Source organism: Dermochelys coriacea, chromosome 5, assembly GCF_009764565.3.
Source record: "Dermochelys coriacea isolate rDerCor1 chromosome 5, rDerCor1.pri.v4, whole genome shotgun sequence".
NCBI lineage: Eukaryota > Metazoa > Chordata > Testudines > Dermochelyidae > Dermochelys > Dermochelys coriacea.
In genome coordinates this window covers 34,641,757-34,660,964 of record NC_050072.1, presented here as the reverse complement: position 1 = coordinate 34,660,964, position 19,208 = coordinate 34,641,757, and the positions used below count along the sequence as shown (strand labels likewise).

The 19,208-nt window shown below is 39.0% G+C and overlaps 1 protein-coding gene and 1 long non-coding RNA gene across 6 annotated transcripts in view; one reads left to right on the top strand and one right to left on the bottom strand.

Moving 5' to 3' along the window:
- The window catches only part of ARL15 (ADP ribosylation factor like GTPase 15), a 333,479-nt gene that overhangs the window by 201,513 nt on the left and 112,758 nt on the right, over positions 1–19,208 (top strand). The window lies entirely within an intron of this gene.
- Positions 2,154–11,397, bottom strand: LOC119856000. The gene is made up of 3 exons (XR_005293106.2): positions 11,281–11,397; positions 3,288–4,035; positions 2,154–2,853 (listed from the first exon to the last, which is right to left on the bottom strand). It is a non-coding gene; the product is annotated as an uncharacterized LOC119856000 (long non-coding RNA).

Here is a 19,208-nt window from a genome sequence, read left to right as displayed (position 1 = left end):
AATACAGGTGTCATGTGATGTGATGAGCAGCCTGTGAAAAGCTAATGGACTCTGATCTTGGTTAATTAGTGCAAGTAAATCTTATAATGAAGCTTTGAGGAGAGCATCTGAAATAGATGAAAGCTGAATCTTTACTCAGTGTCAGGGTCTTGATGTTAATTATTGAGTCCTGTGACCCAGGAGCAGGAAGGCTCACTGATAAAGTGGTCCTGTAATAGGAACTTTAACTACTATTGTATTTTTGCAGACACTTTGTGGATCATATCACCTAGCTTCTTTATAACATTGATACACTTCACGACACATACATAATATAAAAATTAATAAAACAAAAACTGACGAGATGCAAATCATGTTATACCGCTATTTAGACAGTTTTAATACAATAGTCAATTTTTCTTATACAAAGAACAAATGTGAAAATCTGAGCAGTAACTTTACATTAGTACATTGAGTAAGTAAAGCTGTGTTACGTGATCTTCTGCCACTGAAAATTAGAGATAATGCCACAAAATTCATACGTGTTTGCATCTGAGATTTTGGGTGATGTCCATCTCTAATATTAAAAATTGGACAGTTGTATTTTAATTTAATTAGCAATTAATTTGAAAATGTGGAATGAGTCAAAAATCTTCGCAAACTGTATAATTTACTACTTCTTAAAGTCTAAAGTGCATGTTCAAAGTTTTATAAATGTGTACTACCATGTGAAAATCAGGGTTTCCTTAATCTGATAGAATAACCAAGAATCAGTAACCACTGAAAAGTTGACATGTTTTAAAAACTCTGTGCATACCTCTATTTTTTTAATGTATTATATATGTATTATATTAGAAAATTATAAGTCGAACTTAATTCAGGTAATGTCAGAAGAATTTAATGAGTAATATTTTCCAGAAATGTAACGTAATATGTCTGGGGATACTCTGCGTTTTAGGATATGAACTGAAAAGACAGTAGGTCAACTACATGCTAGAAACACCTGATACACATTGTGTGCTGCCCTTGACCTGGTGATTTGAAACGGAAATTTCTTTTCTTTGTCTAGTTGTGCCTTATTTATCAGGGCTTAATTGGTGCGAGCCAGACTGCAGAAGATTAACCTTGTGGTTCTGAAGTGAAAAATTTTGACAGTGCCAGTCTGTTCAGACTCAAGAAGTGTGCTTTCACTAAAAGTGTTGACTTTGTTAAATTAGGGCTGTACATGTCAGATATTTTAGGTTGATGTAGCTGCAGTTTTTTTTAAAGATTTAAGGATTTTCTGTTTTTGAAAACATTTCAAAGGTGGATGATTATTTTGAAGGTTTTTAGTGTGCTGTAACAGTTTTTATGTTTGAATTAAATAGTTGCAGATTCCGAGTGGTTAGAGGTATTTTCAGACTGATGTCATGTAATTTAACAAGTTGCATTGCCATTTGGGAATGACCACCAAACTCTTGCTTACAAGGCCAGCAGTGCTGCAAGTATTAAGGGATGATAGTCTCCGTTTCAAAAGGGAGAAGAAAAGGTAAAGAATTCATAACCCCGCCTAGCGGCAGAAGAAGAATTCTGTAAATGGAGTAATAGTGACCGAGGGGAATAGGATTAAAATTCTTGATCTTTTGGAATAATTAAAAGCATGTGTTTGGTCACCTTTCTTTTTCATTTAAGAATTGGAGATGGTAAGCTATAAAAGCCAAGTATGTATTTAATCAAAAATGACCTTAGTATGCAGAAGTCAATCATTCGTTTTATATTTATGGAAGATAGTTGCAGTCTTAAAACTGACCATCTTGACATGCAGAATAAATTTTACCAGTAATAATGGGAGGCAATGTGCATGAAGGTGGAGGGAAATACCATTCAAAATTGATCTGGATAAAACAGAAGCATAAGCAAGTAAGGGAATATATAGTGCAGTGCAGACAGATTTAGTATAAAAAAGGTAGGGGAAAGAATAATGTGCATTTGTGATCCAGCTATTTTGGATCTCTTCCTTGCTTTCTTAGATCTTGGGCACTAGCTGAGAGAGGAAGCAGTTTGCTACTGTCCTACCTGGCTTTGATTAAGGCTTTGTATACACTGGCACTTTCATTGTTAAAACTTTTGTCACTCCAGGGTGTGAAAAAAAATACCTCCTCCCCTTCTCCCCCTTCCCCCCCAAACAACAAAATTTTTAACAATGAAAAGCACCAGTGTAGACAGCACTTTGTCGGCAGGAGCCGCGCTCCCAAGGATGAAGGTACCGCCCCTTATTGGAGGTGGTTTTATTTTGTCGCCGGGAGAACACTCTCCTGGTGACAAAGAATGGCTACACTGTGCACCTTACAGTGGTGTGGCTGCAGCAGCATAGCCGTGCTATTGTAAGGTGCGCAGTGTAGACATAGCCAAAGTTGGCTTTTTTCTTTAAAAAAAACAACCCACTATTCATGGTTACTGCACTGGGATAACTTCACTCAGTACCGCAGTCAGCCAGTTAATATGGTAGAAGCCATTGGCTATTCCTTTTTTAGCTTTAGCTCAGCTCCCTGTTGCTGGTTTAGTTTTGAATTTTTTTTCTAACTCCCCAGATCAAGAGGAATGGTTTGTAAAAGATCCATTTTTTGTTCCAACAATAATTCGGACCCGTAGTAGCAGTAAGCATTTACAAAGAGCAATCAGGTGCAGTCCAAGGCTTTGTAGCAGAGAGCCTCATGCAAGTGAACTTGATTTGCTGGTGTTACAGAGAGAGCAAAGCTAGCGTCCGTGCAAATGCACCACTTCATGTGTGCTGAACTATGCCTGGCTGCAAATACTGTTCATCTTCTCACCAACACCAGGGCTATGGGTGTACTGCTGTTTCCTTTCCCTCCTTAGCCTTCTGTCTGCTAATACCTGGGGAAGGCAACAAACATATATACATTTTAAATGTTCACCCTACTTTTTTCTCTGCTTGCACTTGCAATGATTCTGCCCTTATTTCTGTGCTCACTGAAGTTCAGATTTTTACCCTATCGATTCTCATGTGTTTATCCAAGCAAGCCTCCTAATTCAGATATTCCACAGTATGCATTCTGATTTCCAAGATACCTGAGTGTATCCTTTCTAATTAGCATGGGGAAAGGGACATTTTAATGAGATTTGACTGTAGATTATAAATGATATAAACTAACTTTAAAGATTAGTGAAATATGGTAGCTTTTTTAAATATAAAATTTAAGACTATTCTAAGTAATTTCTAAATCAAAAGAGGATGGGTATACATAGGCTGCTTGGTTTCTCATTGTAGTAACTTGTAGGAAAACAGAAAAATTTAGCTATAAACTCACCTGTGTTTCAAATGAAAACTAGAGTTCTGCTCAAGCTGTGTGACTGGCTTGGCTGAAAAAGGTAATGACGCTATTTGAATCCAAACTCTAAACAAAACCATGCAAATAGGCTTATGTTTGTGTAGATTTATATAAGGAAGAGTTAAATCTTTGGTGTAATGTAGTATCAGATAGAAGTAAACAGGCTATGATTTCAGTGCTAGACGTTGCCTTAAGGCAGAAGAAATTAGTCATGCAGAGGATATGTAGCCTCTGCTATTTTGGTGTTTTGATTTCTTTGTTGTCACATAGTTGAAATCCATCCAGATGAAGAAGGGAGTGTAAACCAACATGGGAAGAAAACTACCTGCCCATGGAGGGTGTAGAGGTGAAGGGCAGCTCTTAAACTGTAGGAATCTCCCAAGGGAAATAGTGGAAGCCTCAGGATGTAAGACTTTTAAAACTAGAGAGGTAAATCACTAGAAAATGTACTATAGGGAGTAATCCTGCAGTAGCAAGATGAAGTAGAAGACCTAATATGACTCTCTTACTCTTACTTATTATCTAACTTTGGTCATGTGGACAGGCATTTCTGGTTTCCTTTGTTGCTGGATAAATTGGTGTCAAGTTGGTATTGCTGGTCTTTGCTCCTCAATCGAGCTGCCTTTTTTGCTCTGGGATCATTCTTCATAGCTGAAAGCAAACTGCATGCTCTGCATGATGCCGTGCTAGACTAAGCTATTGCTAGTCAAATAGAATCTTCCCATTCCTAATCAATAGAAAGAAAATGTTAGGACTAATATATTGAGTGAAGTTAGAAATAGAATTAAAAATGATATGGGGGGCTTCATATGTTCTATTTAATTGGTCTACTAAAAAGTAAAATGAAGTGTTAGTAAATTATGGTTTACTTAGCTCATGAGCTAAAAAACAATCAAAGGATATAAGTGTTTAGAAAAAAATTAAACTTAACCTAACTAAACTGTAAATATTTTTCTGACATTTATATTGCCAGGTAATATCCTCATTGCTGATAATGAGGACAGTTTTTCTAAGAGGCAAGGTTAATTGACTTATGCACAGTCTTGCATATTTATTTTCCCCCCTCCTTTGGCACTGGATTCTTCAAGGCATATGTTACTTGAACAGAATATTTTGTTGGCTGAGTTCAATAAAAGGAAATCAAAGGTTGATCAAGTGTGCTCTATGCTAACTGGCAAGTGGTGTTGTAATAATAGGGGTTAAGTATTAGTCTATGAAGAATCTAGCTCCAAAGGGAACAATTTAAAAGAACAAAACAAAAAGCATGAACAGATTGAAAACTTCTCTCCTGTTGTCATATTATTATTTTACCATATTTCCTTTGTAGCAACAGACAAGTAGTTCAAATTTCTAGTTACGACAGGAGGAGAAAAATTATATTTTTTGATAGATAAATACTGTGAATAATAATACAAACTCTGTAATGTTCTCTTTTTTGAATTAATCTCCATTTATACAAAAATCACTTACATAGCCCACTGACTCCAAATATAAATTTTAACTGTATAATATCTGCTGCAATACAATATTTATTATATTAAAGTATAAACTAATCTCAATTAACAAAGGTGCAAGAGGAAGGGCAAAATATATCATTGCCTTTGACTCCCTATTTAGTTGAGTGCACTCTGACAAAATGTGCAGGATACACAAAAACAATGTAATACAATGTGATTTTAAAAAAGAAAAAAGTAAACCAAAACCAGCAGTGTGAGGCAAATTGCACTCCTCTTGCACTGCCCTATTCAAATTAAATGAGGATTCTAGAAAGTCTGTGGGCTTGTCAAAGGGTGTGTCTTTCCTCTAGTGCCACCTGCCGGCCCAGCTTGGCTCTGTCACACTCTGTCTCGATTTCCTCTTCACGGGTTACCCGGAATAATCCACAAAGACTTATACCCAATAACAAAACCTAATTGGGGACTGGGTTATTATATAAAATTAACCCAAAGTAAAATCAGCACAAAGGATCTTCTGCCCAGTCTCCCACTGGACAGAGCCCCTTCTCTCTGAGATCTGTCTGGCTCCAAGCCTCTCTGCTGGTCATTGCTATCACCCAGGCCCTGCTGATTGTTTCTCTTCTTGAGTTAAGGGGATTGCACAGGCCCCCTTCTTGGGCCTGTGTTTGCTGGACTCTCATGCTGTTCCTCTAGCTGCTTCCTTAATTGCAGAGTAGCAGCCGTGTTAGTCTGTATTCGCAAAAAGAAAAGGAGTACTTGTGACACCTTAGAGACTAACAAATTTAGTTGTGCATAAGCTTTCGTGAGCTACAGCTCACTTCATCGGATGCATTCAGTGGAAAATACAGTGGGGAGATTTATATACACACACACAGAGAACATGAAACAATGGGTTTTATCATACACACTGTAAGGAGAGTGATCACTTAAGATGAGCTATTACTAGCAGGAGGGGGGGGCGAAGGAGGAAAACCTTTTATGGTGATAATCAAGGTGGGCTATTTCCAGTGGTTAACAAGAACGTCTGAGGAACAGTGGGGGATGGGGTGGGGGGGAGAAATAACATGGGGAAATAGTTTTACTTTGTGTAATGACCCATCCACTCCCAGTCTCTATTCAAGCCTAAGTGAATTGTATCCAGTTTGCAAATTAATTCCAATTCAGCAATCTCTCATTGGAGTCTGTTTTTTAAGTTTTTTTGTTGAAGGATAGCGACTCTCAGGTCTGTAATCGAGTGACCGGAGAGATTGAAGTGTTCTCCAACTGGTTTTTGAAAGTTATAATTCTTGACGTCTGATTTGTGTCCATTTATTCTTTTACGTAGGGACTGTCCAGTTTGACCAATGTACATGGCAAAGGGGCATTGCTGGCACATGATGGCATATATCACATTGGTAGATGTGCAGGTGAACGAGCCTCTGATCATGTGGCTGATGTGATTAGGCCCTATGATGGTGTCTCCTGAATAGATATGTGGACAGAGTTGGCAAAGGGCTTTGTTGCAAGGATAAGGGTTAGACAGCCCCCCAGTCTGAAGCAAATACTCACCACCACACAACAAAAACACTAACTCAGGAACCTATCCTTTCAACAAAGCCCATTGCCAACTGTGTCCACATATCTATTCAGGGGACACCATCATAGGGCCTAATCACATCAGCCACACTATTAGAGGCTTGTTCACCTGCACATCTACCAGTGTGATATGTGCCAGATATCAACAGACATTTGTGATATACCCAGACATCAACGAACCTGAACTGAAGGGGATACCTAGCTGAAAACCCTGGATCATGCCCATTGCTCCTCAAAGGTGTCAGGGGAGCCACCAGAAGGAGAGTGATAGATGGGAGATATATAAGCCCCAGGATGATCAGAGCCTTATTCCCTGTCAACTAAAGAGAGATTACTACAGCTTAATTAGAGCACCTGGAGCCAATTAAGTTCCTGCCCGAAACCTATTAAAACCCCTGCTTCAGTCAGACAGGAGAAGGGAAGGAGAGTTGACTTTGTAGTTTGCAGGTGTACTGGTGCTGACCAGAGGATTAGAGTACCAAGGGAAGGGAGACCCTGCCCAAGCAGAGCAGCGTGACTCCCCCGGCCCACAGGACCAAGAGAAACCCTGCCTGTGGGAAAGAGGGTAAGAAGTCTGAAGCTGAAGGGGCTGGGACTGGAGTAGGGGGAGTGAACCTGGGTCTCTTCCCCGCTCTGCTTCTCTCCTCCTCCTCCAAGGCACTTGCGGAGCCCAAGAATAGGGGCAGAGGGCAGCACCCTTACCCACCACACCAAGGAAAAGCACAGGACCCACCCACCACAATGGCATTGGACATTTGCCACAATAGATAGTATCTCCCCAGATAGCATGAAGCAGGGTATATAGTGGCTTCTTTCGAGAGAAGTACTTTCACCATCATGTGCTATAATTTGAACAAAAACAGTATTTTGCAGGTAACTGTTCATTACAAAATTCTGGCTTCCAATTTTAGCGACCAGCAAAGATTAATCAGATACAGAGAATTTATTATACATCTCTTATTAGAAGCTATCAAAATGTCACTGAGTCACTTTCAATGTTGCTAAAAAAGGAAAGCAAGAGAGAGATGGCAGACAGTTTTTGTAACTGGTAGATAAATAGGTAGTTGATGTAATGTTGTGTATTTAGGACAAGCTGTTGGATAGCCAGGTGCCACATCTATCAACGGACCTAGATCTAAAACTCATCTTAAATTGTTAGTGCCATCCAAACAAGGAATATGTTTTGCCACAAATGTTGATGTCGTGGTGTAAATGTATATTAACATGTTCCACTAGCTGCCTACTTTATTTGTTGAGGTGCCATATTAGAACATCAAGAGAGTCGCTAAGATAGCATCTCAGTTACTATTTTCAAGTGTATTTACTGCAATCATGATATCATTTAAATGTGAGTAGAAAACAATCTTTAGTATGTTATAAAACTAGAAAGACGTAATGAATAATACCATTCAAATACAATATAATTATAGTGAAATCTAATTGTGGAAATATCTCAGCTTACACAAGTTGTTTTTTCCCATTTTACAGATAATTTAAAAATATTTTTCAGTTTGCATAATTATGAGGGTGGAGTCATTTAAAATCATGCTGAATGTATTCGTCTGTTGCTTTGGGAATTTAGTGATCACTGTATTTCACTAAGCAGAAAGAACAGCCTATTTGATTTAATGACAGAGTAAAATAATTTCTTTTTAATATGAAGCTAAAGCCTGAATTCCTGCAGCATTCTCCATTTCACTTATTCAGATGTGTAGATGTAAATATTGGTGTATATGTTATAGAAAGACACTAAGTGTAACTTTTCTTGTCTTAAACACAAAATGGGAAGTCTTGCACACTTGAAGAAAGCCAGCAGCATGAAAACTAAGGTTTGAAAGGGGAAGTGGCAATTTAAAAACCATGGTTTGGAGTGAGCTTGAACTCAATCCAGGTGTAGGGTCTGATCCTATAAATATTTAAACATCTGAGTAATTTTTTGTATGTGCGTAGTCTTAAAATCAATAGGACTATGAACAAATCAACTCCTATGTGTGTGTAGGATATGCTCATAGTTTGCAAGATCCCGAGGGAAGGCAATATGTTTTCTTTTATTCTCAAGCACATGATCAGAGCTTAATTGATAATAAGAGTAACTTTTATAATATGACATACCAGCACTACTTTGAGAAACCCCATCTCAGTTTTTGAGAAATAAGCTTTACTTTTAAGAAAAGTCAATAGTTTTTAGCCATTCTGGTAGCAAAGAGAACCGTAGATGTAAACCAATGCAGTGTGTCTAAGGGTCAGTCTATTCTACAAAATTTATCGTGTTGGGTTACCATGTTGTAATAGATGTTCTAGAACTGTACCAAAGCCCTTCCAATGTTAACTATTTCAGTTTTGATCTTTGCTGGTCTTCACAGGTTTTTCACGTGATTCTACAAAATGACTATAACATTGTTTTGTGTTTATATATGAAAGATAATGTGTAATAGCATGGCTAGGGCCCTACAGTATGATAACCCCACTCTTCACTGTAGATTGTATAATGGGGCCTTTGTGACTATGCAGAGAAACAATAGCATTAAAAGAAATGTCAGCTACCTCTGGTCATCTCAGTATAATATTAATCCTGGAAAAAAAGTGCTGACAATTTATATGCCAACATTTTGTTAGTCATTTCATAGAAATATCCAGCTGTGATCCTTTGGGATTGTGGTTGTTGGCGCATGTGTAATGTACCACCACTTTTCCTCATTTTACTCCTGAGAAAAACTACAGATAAGCAAGTAAAAAAAACTACATCTTACTGAAGTTATATATTTTTAAATTAAATTATAAGTTTTTGTAAAATAAATGAAAGTTGAAAGCTAGCATCTTTGGGGCAAAGGGGATGGTAGAGGACACAATGAGACACAGAGAGTAGGAAGGTGCTAGGGTTGTGTAAAGCCTCAGATAAGGACAAGAACTTGGATGTTATGTGGATGTCTGGGAGTTAGATCAACTAAGCGGGCTTAAGTGGTCAGAGTGGGTTGGGAAAATGATTGTAGCTGCAGTTTTTTGAATGGATCTGTTAGGGGCTGGGTGAGTGGTGGGATGGTCCGAGAGGAATTGACCAAATGAGAAAAAATGTCATGGACAAGAGTGACTCTGTGGGACCAGAGAAGAAGTCAGATATTGGAAGTATTACAGAAGAAGTGGCAAGATTTAGACAAAGCCTGTTTTAAGGATGAGGAAAAGAAATAAATTATGGAAAAGAGGTTTGTGATGTACTTGCTGAACTTTATTTTTAGACTGATAGACTCAATAGGATACTTGTCTTTAAAGGTGTCGCTGCAGAAAGAGTGTCTCTTTTGCTGCTTTATTATGTTTAAAGATGGGATGAAAGTGATTTTTTCAAAAGTGTATTTTTTCTGCCTCTAGAAAGAAAAGGAGTACTTGTGGCACCTTAGAGACTAACAAATTTATTAGAGCATAAGCTTTCGTGAGCTACAGCTCACTTCATCGGATGCAAAAAGGAAATAGGTTCCTGGGTAACCTATCCTTGCAACAAAGCCCGTTGCCAACTCTGTCCACATATCTATTCAGGGGATACCATCATAGGGCCTAATCACATCAGCCACACTATCAGAGGCTCGTTCACCTGCGCATCTACCAATGTGATATATGCCATCATGTGCCAGCAATGCCCCTCTGCCATGTACATTGGCCAAACTGGACAGTCTCTACGTAAAAGAATGAATGGACACAAATCAGACGTCAAGAATTATAACATTCAAAAACCAGTTGGAGAACACTTCAATCTCTCTGGTCACTCGATCACAGACCTAAGAGTGGCTATCCTTCAACAAAAAAGCTTCAAAAACAGACTCCAACGAGAGACTGCTGAATTGGAATTAATTTGCAAACTGGATACAATTAATTTAGGCTTGAATAGAGACTGGGAATGGATGAGTCATTACACAAAGTAAAACTATTTCCCCATGGTATTTCTCCCTCCCACCCCACCCCCCACTGTTCCTCTGATATTCTTGTTAACTGCTGGAATTAGCCTACCTTGCTTGTCACCATGAAAGGTTTTCCTCCTTCCCCCCCTGCTGCTGGTGATGGCTTATCTTAAGTGATCACTCTCCTTACAGTAAAGGTGTACCCGTGGCACCTTAGAGACTAACAAATTTATTAGAGCATAAGCTTTCGTGAGCTACAGCTCACTTCATCGGATGCATTTGGTGGAAAAAGCAGAGGAGAGATTTACACACACACACACACACACACACACACACACACACACACACACACACACAGAGAGAGAACATGAAACAATGGGTTTATCATACACACTGTAAGGAGAGTGATCACTTAAGATAAGCCATCACCAGCAGCAGGGGGGGGGGGAAGGAGGAAAACCTTTCATGGTGACTAGCAAGGTAGGCTAATTCCAGTGTGTATGATAAACCCATTGTTTCATGTTCTGTGTGTGTGTGTGTGTGTGTGTGTGTGTGTGTATAAATCTCTCCTCTGCTTTTTCCACCAAATGCATCCGATGAAGTGAGCTGTAGCTCACGAAAGCTTATGCTCTAATAAATTTGCTAGTCTCTAAGGTGCCACAAGTACTCCTTTTCTTTTTGCGAATACAGACTAACACGGCTGCTACTCTGAAACTTTTCTGCCTCTGTGTCTGGTCTTGTTTTTAAATAAATATCTTTGGAAGCCTGGAGAACTAGTGGGATTGACGTTGCAAGGAAACCAGTTGCTTTGACACTTAACAATTAAAAGGATTGCTAGTTAAATTGTTTTCTTTTTCATTGTTCTTGTACACATATTTAGCTCTTTACGTACTGAACAGAAAAAGCTCCTTGTGAAAATACAAGGCCCATCTCATCACATGTGAGGAAGTTCCCACTCTAATGCTGTAGTCCTCCAAAGAAAAGAAAAGACAAGTTTTAATATTCCTAATACTTCTAAGTTATACAAGCAAGGGAAAGCAAACAAAAAGATACCTTAAAACTTCTTTAAAACTGTCCAGGACTGCTGTATAAATAATAAAGGAGCAAAGAAAAAGGGTTCATATACAATTTTTCTTCCTTTGCTAGTCAGTTTTAGCAGTGTGAAGGTCATCCAATGAAAACTGGCAGGGTTTAGATCTAATTGTTTACATTGTTGTGCAATCACTTTTACTGGCTGTTCTGTTTAGATAGCGTGGAATACTCCCCTTGTCTAATACTTTCAGTTTTGAAATATGTCAATCCATTTTTCTACAGGAAGTTGAGACAAACTGTAGTTGTAGGAGATAGTAACTGCAAAATTAGGACACATTAGATACAGCAACTGGATTACAAGAAGTTCCTTTTGTACGTACTTTAAAATGCAAAGCAATAGTATTTCAACATCCAACTGACCATTTGATTTGTAACGTCTGGAGGGACTTAACCATTTAAAACAAATAATGTGGACAATTTGATATTCAAACAAATGTTCAGAAATTAACTGAACTAGTTCTGGCTTCCATTTGCAAAGAATATAGATCTCCTCCTTTCTTTTCACCTGACTACCTAATTAATCTTAAATCATCATTAACCGGTGCCTCTTCCTACCGTTATGGTGGTAAAGCAGAACAGAATGTTGCCCTTTCACTCACCCTTGCAGTTCCTTTTCCAGTCTGGGTAAACACTGAACAGGACTTTGTGTTTGATCTGTATAAGTCACTACTTCTAGAACCTGGCAGTTTGGCTTTAGAATTAACACAGGAGCTGAGAAAATACAGCTGTTTACAAAATGCAGTTTGTTTATTCATCTGTATGACAGAGAGAGATGCATGTGTGGTAGGATGCTACTGTGTGGTAGTCCTTCCCTTCTGCTTGCCCTCGCCTGTCTGTACTGTTAGGTGGTGAGGAGTACTGTACCTGACTAGTTAAGAACAAGAACCAGAATTGTACTCTGATGCTTCTTTCCCAAAGTACTAGTCTATTCTAAATTTATTCTATATAAAAGTTGTTAGCACAATTAACTTTCAAGTGTTGACATCTCAGGATTGTCACTTTCATCAGCCACCTTCTACATGAACAAAATTCTAGTCTATGTAATGGGACATGTTCAGATTTGAACTTCTGTACGATGGTAAATGTTGGGATGTACCTTATTACTTCTGCTTGTTTTTTGAGCTAGTTTTTTAAATTTGCATGTTAATGTCATACATAAGATGATTACCTAGAAAAAAGCATATTGAAATATTTATTCTTACCTGTCCCTTTGCTTTTAAGAGGACTACTCTTCACATGTGGCTGAATTTGCAATCAGACAAGGAACTTCAGTGTATTATAATCTTGTTGTCTTTATTGTCCTTAAGCATTTTAAGTTGATGAATAATATCTATGTATTGTAGCTGTAACAGTTGGTTCCAGGATATTTGAGAGACAAGGTGGGTGAGGTAATATCTCTTATTGCACCAACTTCTGTTGGTGAGAGAGATAAGCTTTCAAAAGCTTTTCTCTCACCAATAGAAGTTGGTCCAATAAAAAATATTACCTCATCCGTCTTGTCTCTCGAATGATATCTAAGCACACCAATTAATTCTGTCACTGCATAAGTAAATCTAGGAATGTGTAACCCATGCTGAGACTGACAAGAATTGTCAACATACTGTATTACTGATTTATAGCATTAAGTCTTTTTTTGGCTTACAGTATGTGGCATACAGGGTAGTTAGGTTTGAATGCTTGTTGTTTTCGCTTTACAGTTCCAGTTTAGCAAAACAATAGGTTGACTTATAAAACTCCAAAAAGCTGTAGATTGCTGTAAAACGTGATTAAAGATGATGCATCTGTTTTCTTACCATAGTTTCAATACAAAAATATATGCATGAATAGAATCTTTAAGATGTTTCATGTGTATTTTTTATCAGCCCCTTGACAATGTTCTCTTTAGAGAACAAGTATATTTTACTTGCAAATCGTAATATTTCAAATATTATAAGCTTTCAGATATCCTAAAGTGCAGTATCAACTGTTTGTGAGGGCGTTTTCTCTAAAACGTATAACAAAGATATAATAATGAAAGGAGAATGAGAATTTCATTTTGATGCTTCTAAAGTCAATAGTTATATAGAATTTTAAATGTTGTTAGTTATTTTCCCAGAGTGCCTGACATAAATCTTGTAGTTTTTCTTGCTCACACAGGCTCTCTTTCCCACAGAAAATAACCACAACCTTCAGAGCCCCATAAACTATGGAATGCTGTGGAGACTGACTGCACCACAGTCCAGCCTTTTGGGGAGATGGGTTGTGAGGCTGTAACTAAACAAACTGGAAACCTAAGTTGCTGGGAGATATGTTGCTTCTCAAGGAGACAAGAAGCATTGCTATTCTGTATGCTAGACCTAAACTGTACATCTAACTGTACATAAACTGTATACATATTAAAAATAAAATCAAAAATCTATCAAAAGAGAAAACACCACTGTGCACACAATTCTCTTTTTCTCCTCAGGGAGAAAATTGTGTGCAATGGAGGGGAGAGAAAACAACCCAAACATGTCAGATGTTAATCATGTCGTTTAATGTGCTACCTGAAAACACTATGATAATACTGTGATGAGGACAGTGTAAGAACCAAGGTAGAATAGAATTGAATCCTTGTCTCAACCTCTTAGGCTGCACAGACTCTCCAAGACGCTAAATATTAGAGTTGGAGTATCATCCATGCAAAGGCTGAAGATGGGGGGAAAGTAAAGTCTTATTGGGGGAAACGGCAGGAGTGAAACTGGTTGATCATTATTTTCTCCTAAACTAAACTCTGGTTGATGCCAGAGTTGCATCATGTGGCTAGTTTTAAATTTCTTTATGCTTGGTTGACCTCACATCATTCAGGATAAAAACCTTGGGATGTCAGGGGAAATTCAGGCCCTGTAAGTATTAATAAGATTGTCATGTACTGTATCTTCTGATGTCACTTCCATGAAGTTTTTTGCCATATCCAATTGTTGCTGGGGGGAGGAACTGGGTCCCGTTTTGACAAACATATGAGGCAAAATTAGCATTACAGAGCTATTGCTTAATGACTCCTTTGTGCTGAATAGGGCCCTTAAAGCTTACCATTGTGAAAAAGGTATTTTGTGAGTTGTATATATTCACATAGAATGGCAAGCTAACCTGTTTAGCTGAAAGTCAGACAAGTGTTTTGCTCAAAAATTCAATTTTGCATCATATTAATACTGAAAGTGTCTTCTATTTCTGCTGTGTAGCCTGGATTATTTTAGGCCAAGTAGGATATCATCACAAAAGTACCCTCAATTTAAATCTCGGGGAGTGAGTTAGTCATGGCGGTTTTGCTTGATGTTCATTATACGTCATCTTAAAACCTGCATGCATGTTGGAAGAGTTGGGGGGAGGATTGGGAGACCATGTTGGTGTTCTACTGAACAGAAGTAAAACTAAAGAAAATCAAGTCTTTGAAGATATATTAGGAAATGGTTTTCTTAGATGAAAGGAGTCATATAAAACTTTTACCTTTTATATTTAATTTTTTGGTTAGTGCATATTCTTGAAATGTGCAGTAAATAGTGAATGTAGACTTGTTGGTATTCATAGTAGACACAGCTAAACATAATTAATCCCCCTTTGGCAAATACCGTATTCTGTAGTTGATCTAAGTGTACTCTTTGCTATAGAGCCTCAGGGATTACACCTGAATTTCATTAAGAAAGTTTAAGTAATACCCAGAGGAATCTACCATTCAGAATTGCTTCAAACTGGTTATGACAAGATGAGATGTAGCTTTGCTTTCAGTATAACCACCGTTTTATTGTTTGTTGTTTTATAAGATATTTAGTTGCACCTACTGTCAATAGGATACTGTCTGTAAATACTGCAAAGGGTAGTGAAGACTGTTCTCTTATGCCAGAATTGTCAAAGTACAGTATATTTCATAATCATTCCTGTCAGAATGTTAAAAAAAAAGTCAGATTTAAGTGAATAAAAAGAGATGTATATTGCAGTGCATAAAAAACCAGTTACGGGACACTGGGTAAGTGTCCAAAAGTTAAGATGCTTTATCCAAGCTTGTTAGAATGAGCTGCCAAAACCTTCTCCCCTTCCTCTTATTCTGTTCCGGGGTGCTATTCCTCTTTCTGGAAAAACCCCTGGCACTGTAGGCTCTTCCTTCCATATCATTCATTCATTCATTCATTTGTGTGTGTGTGTGTGTGTGTGTGTGTGTGTGTGTGTGTGTGTGTGTGTGTGTGTGTGTGTGCGTGCGCGCACATGCGCCTGCTCCAAGCTAAAGATAGACTTTGCCATCTTAGATAATATAGAATATTATGATATTGTAAATATAATATATACACACACACTCCATATAATATTCTGTATTATCTATCATTAATTATATCACATAAACAGATATGAAAGTAACCAGATGTATGTAACCAGAGTTCTTCGAGATGGACTCTGCATGTTCACCTTCATTGGATGCACTGGCTAGGTAAAACGTAGATGGTAGAAATTTAACTAGCAGCATCTGCAAGAGCACTCTAGGTGTGCCAGAATGGGGGGGCTGGGGGACCATGGCCCCTCCCACTTTTTACTGGCTATAAGGGCAAGGGACGGGGGGAAGAAGCAGAATGGGGGGAAGGGGAAAGGGGTTATACGAGAGGGTGGGGCCAAAGTTTGGGCACCAGAGGGCCTCCCCCCTACGATGAGGAAACTTCCGCCATCCCTGCCTACCTTCACTGTTTGTGAATGTTCTGAGGGCAAAGCTATAAAAGGATGCAAGGCGCTGCAGCTGCCTCAGTTCCTTCCTACCTAGCTGACACACTTCAGGAACTTCTCAGAGGTTTGTAAGATCCTTGTCTTCAGAGCCTTTTAGATTTATCCAAGATTAGTTTTAGATCTTTTAGTATACTTTCATGAACATTGTTCTTTCGTAGTGTGTTAAGATTTTAGATATCCATTCTGAGATGGTGGATCCAAGGACCAAGAATAATGATATCATATTTACCATATCATCCTATATTATCTAAGGTAATTAATGATAGATTTTGTCTGGCCTGGACGTTCAGGTAACCCGCAAAGAGCTTTTCTGCTTCTTTTCTACACCCCTGAAAAGAGAGAGGACCACACTTGCCTGTTCAGTTGTAACATACTTCTGAGAGACGCACCTTTTTGTAGATTATTTTCAGGGATTCTGAGATTTCCTCTGCTACCTCTTTTAAAATTCTTATCTCTCTCTCTTCCAGACCTGCAGGTTTGTATATGATCTTTTTTTCCACATTAATTTTAACACACAGTCTAAAGATTTTGATCAGAAGCATTGTAGGTAATACTTGAGAGCTTCTAATTTACTTTTGTATATGTGAGAAAAATAGAAAAATTATGATTTTTTTTCCAGATAAGGGCATTAGGTTTTTTTAAACCAAACTGAGTGAAATTGTAAATCCATTGGCTTCTAAATAAAACAGTAAATTTCTTAATGTTAGAAAAAAAGTACAAACAGGCCTAGAAATATTGCGTGAGTAGATCCAGATATTTTGCATTCCCATGCTGTTTCCAGATAGCTGTGCCACATCATGGTGGATGAGATAACTTTAGGAAGTACTGCCAACAAGGCATCGTTAGATCAGTATTGGCCATTGCTTATTTGTCTGGTACTTTATTACTTCCTAGGTGAATTCTGCCTTTTTAGACAGGATTCTTCCTTGTGATGACTTACCACTTTGGGGATGGTGTGTGTGTGTGTGTGCGCGCGTGCGTGTGTGTAAAAAGTGGGTAAAATTTTCAAAAATGTCTATTAGTACTAAGTGCCTATGTCACTTTTGAAAATGGGACTTAGGTGGCCCAAGTCATTCAGCACCTAATTTTCAAAAAATACCTTTATTGTACAGAAATCTAAAGTACTTTACCAATTTATATGTTCAGAAGCCAACACTGATCTACAGCTACCTCTAGTGTTGAATCTAACAGTTAGATGTAGAACACATTGCCTAAAACTGGAGGGAAATGTTGGCCAGGCACTCTGGCAAAACGCCAAATCTTATGAAACGTGCCATTGTATCTTTAATGTTCACTTAGGGCAGAGCTGACTGCGGATGTTAAGGTCTCATCTGAAACACCTATTCCTGAGCGGCAGGTGAACCTTCTTCTTGGGGAGGCTAGCCCCCTGCTCCGCCTTTTCTGCATGAGATCCCACCCCACTTGCTGCTCTCAGCCTCCCTCATGGCCCCGGCTGGAGGGGCGGGGGGCTGAGAGCTCAGCCCTGGCCAGAGCTCCAATCTGGAGCCCCTCCCCCATTCTGCCCCTTCCGCCCGTGGCCCCACCCATGGCTCCACTCCATTCTGCCCCTTCCCTATGACCTGATCCCTGTTCTTCCCCTAATCCTGTAGTCCCACCCCCACTCCGTCTCTTCCCTTCAAGTCCCCACCCCTTCTTGCTCCTCCCACCTCCCTGCTGTGGCCCCGAGACCAGAAAAACTCTGTTTCTCCTCCAGGAGTGAGAGCTCCTCCAGCCCTGGGGCCATTGTGGGGGGAGACTTTTTTTTTCAGGGGCCCCAAATCAAGGTTTGGGGAGGCTTAGCCTCCCCAGTGTACACGCTGCCCATACACCTGTTCATATTAAACTGCATGGAACTCAATTTTATCTGTCTCAGAATTATGGTCATGACTGATTTTCCTAGGATTCAGACCTGTAATTCTTACTACTCTAGATGTTTCAAACCTGAAGCTAACAACACTAAGCCATTCCTAATCAAAAGAGGGCTTGTAAGGAGGATGGTACTTTAGTAAGGTATTTATGTGTTGGGTATATAAGCTTCTAACCATTTTTATGAGCTCTGTTTAAGAGCTTTTAGTTACATGTTATATAATTTAAACATACAAAATATAACAAAGCACAAACACATAAGATGCCAAGGTGCAAATAAACCTGTGATCTGTATTCCGTCCATAGTGCGTAATATGCCAAATGGATGTCTTCTCTCTTATTAGTGCTATTTCTTGTGCTTGGAATGTCCTCATATCCCAGTGACTCAGGAGCCCAAGCTGTCTTCATTCATACCTGTTCTTAAATACCCTGTTTCTGGAAGGCCAGCAAAAGAGAACCCATGTGTGACTATTTGGGGAATCTATACAACTTATGAATTCTAGTTGATTTGAAGTTGCTACTCTAAAAATTGCCCTATCATTGAATGCCTCTATGTAAATGTGGAATATGACAGTGCCTGTGAGCTGACGGGGCCTGTGCCAGGTTAGGGACTATGGAAACGTTAATTACTGTACTGTGACAACACAATGGGTATGCTATGGAGGTTGACTGAAGCTAGCAGAAACATTTTTCTCCAGCAGCTCGATGGGGGTGACATTTGGAGAGTGGAAAATTCTCAAGCAGGACGAAGACAGAGGTGATAAAGCACAGGTTTTCAAAGGACCCATAGAGAGGAAGAATTTTGGGAAAGAGACAGGAAGTTTGGACAGGAAAAGAGAAGCTTTTTTTAACAGAGCATGAGAGTGGGTGGTGGCTTAGTTGTGAGACCAACCAAAATCGTAGAAAGCAAGCTGACGTAGGGGCAAAGGGGCTTCATGATTCCGAAGTCAAGCCATGAGCTGTAGAGAGCACTGAGGACCCTGACCCCAACCTAAAGAATTTTCCAAGTGATGAGGAAATTGAGGTAGGGAAATGCAGGTAGGGGCTATTATTTTTGAGTAGATGTATGTATTCCTCATGCTATTCAGAGCAATGGTGTTTCATAATACTGTGCAAAATCTGTCAGTTATACCTGTGTCATGCCTCTGAAGAGATAATTGTAAATCCAAATCACATCTGGAGTTTTGGCAGAGGGTCTGTTCAAGCTATAGGGATTCTGAGAAGTCACCATTGGGCTGTGCAGTTGGGCGACAAGGTCTCAGCTCTCTGGAGGGGGTGCTAGAAAGAGGATCTACACA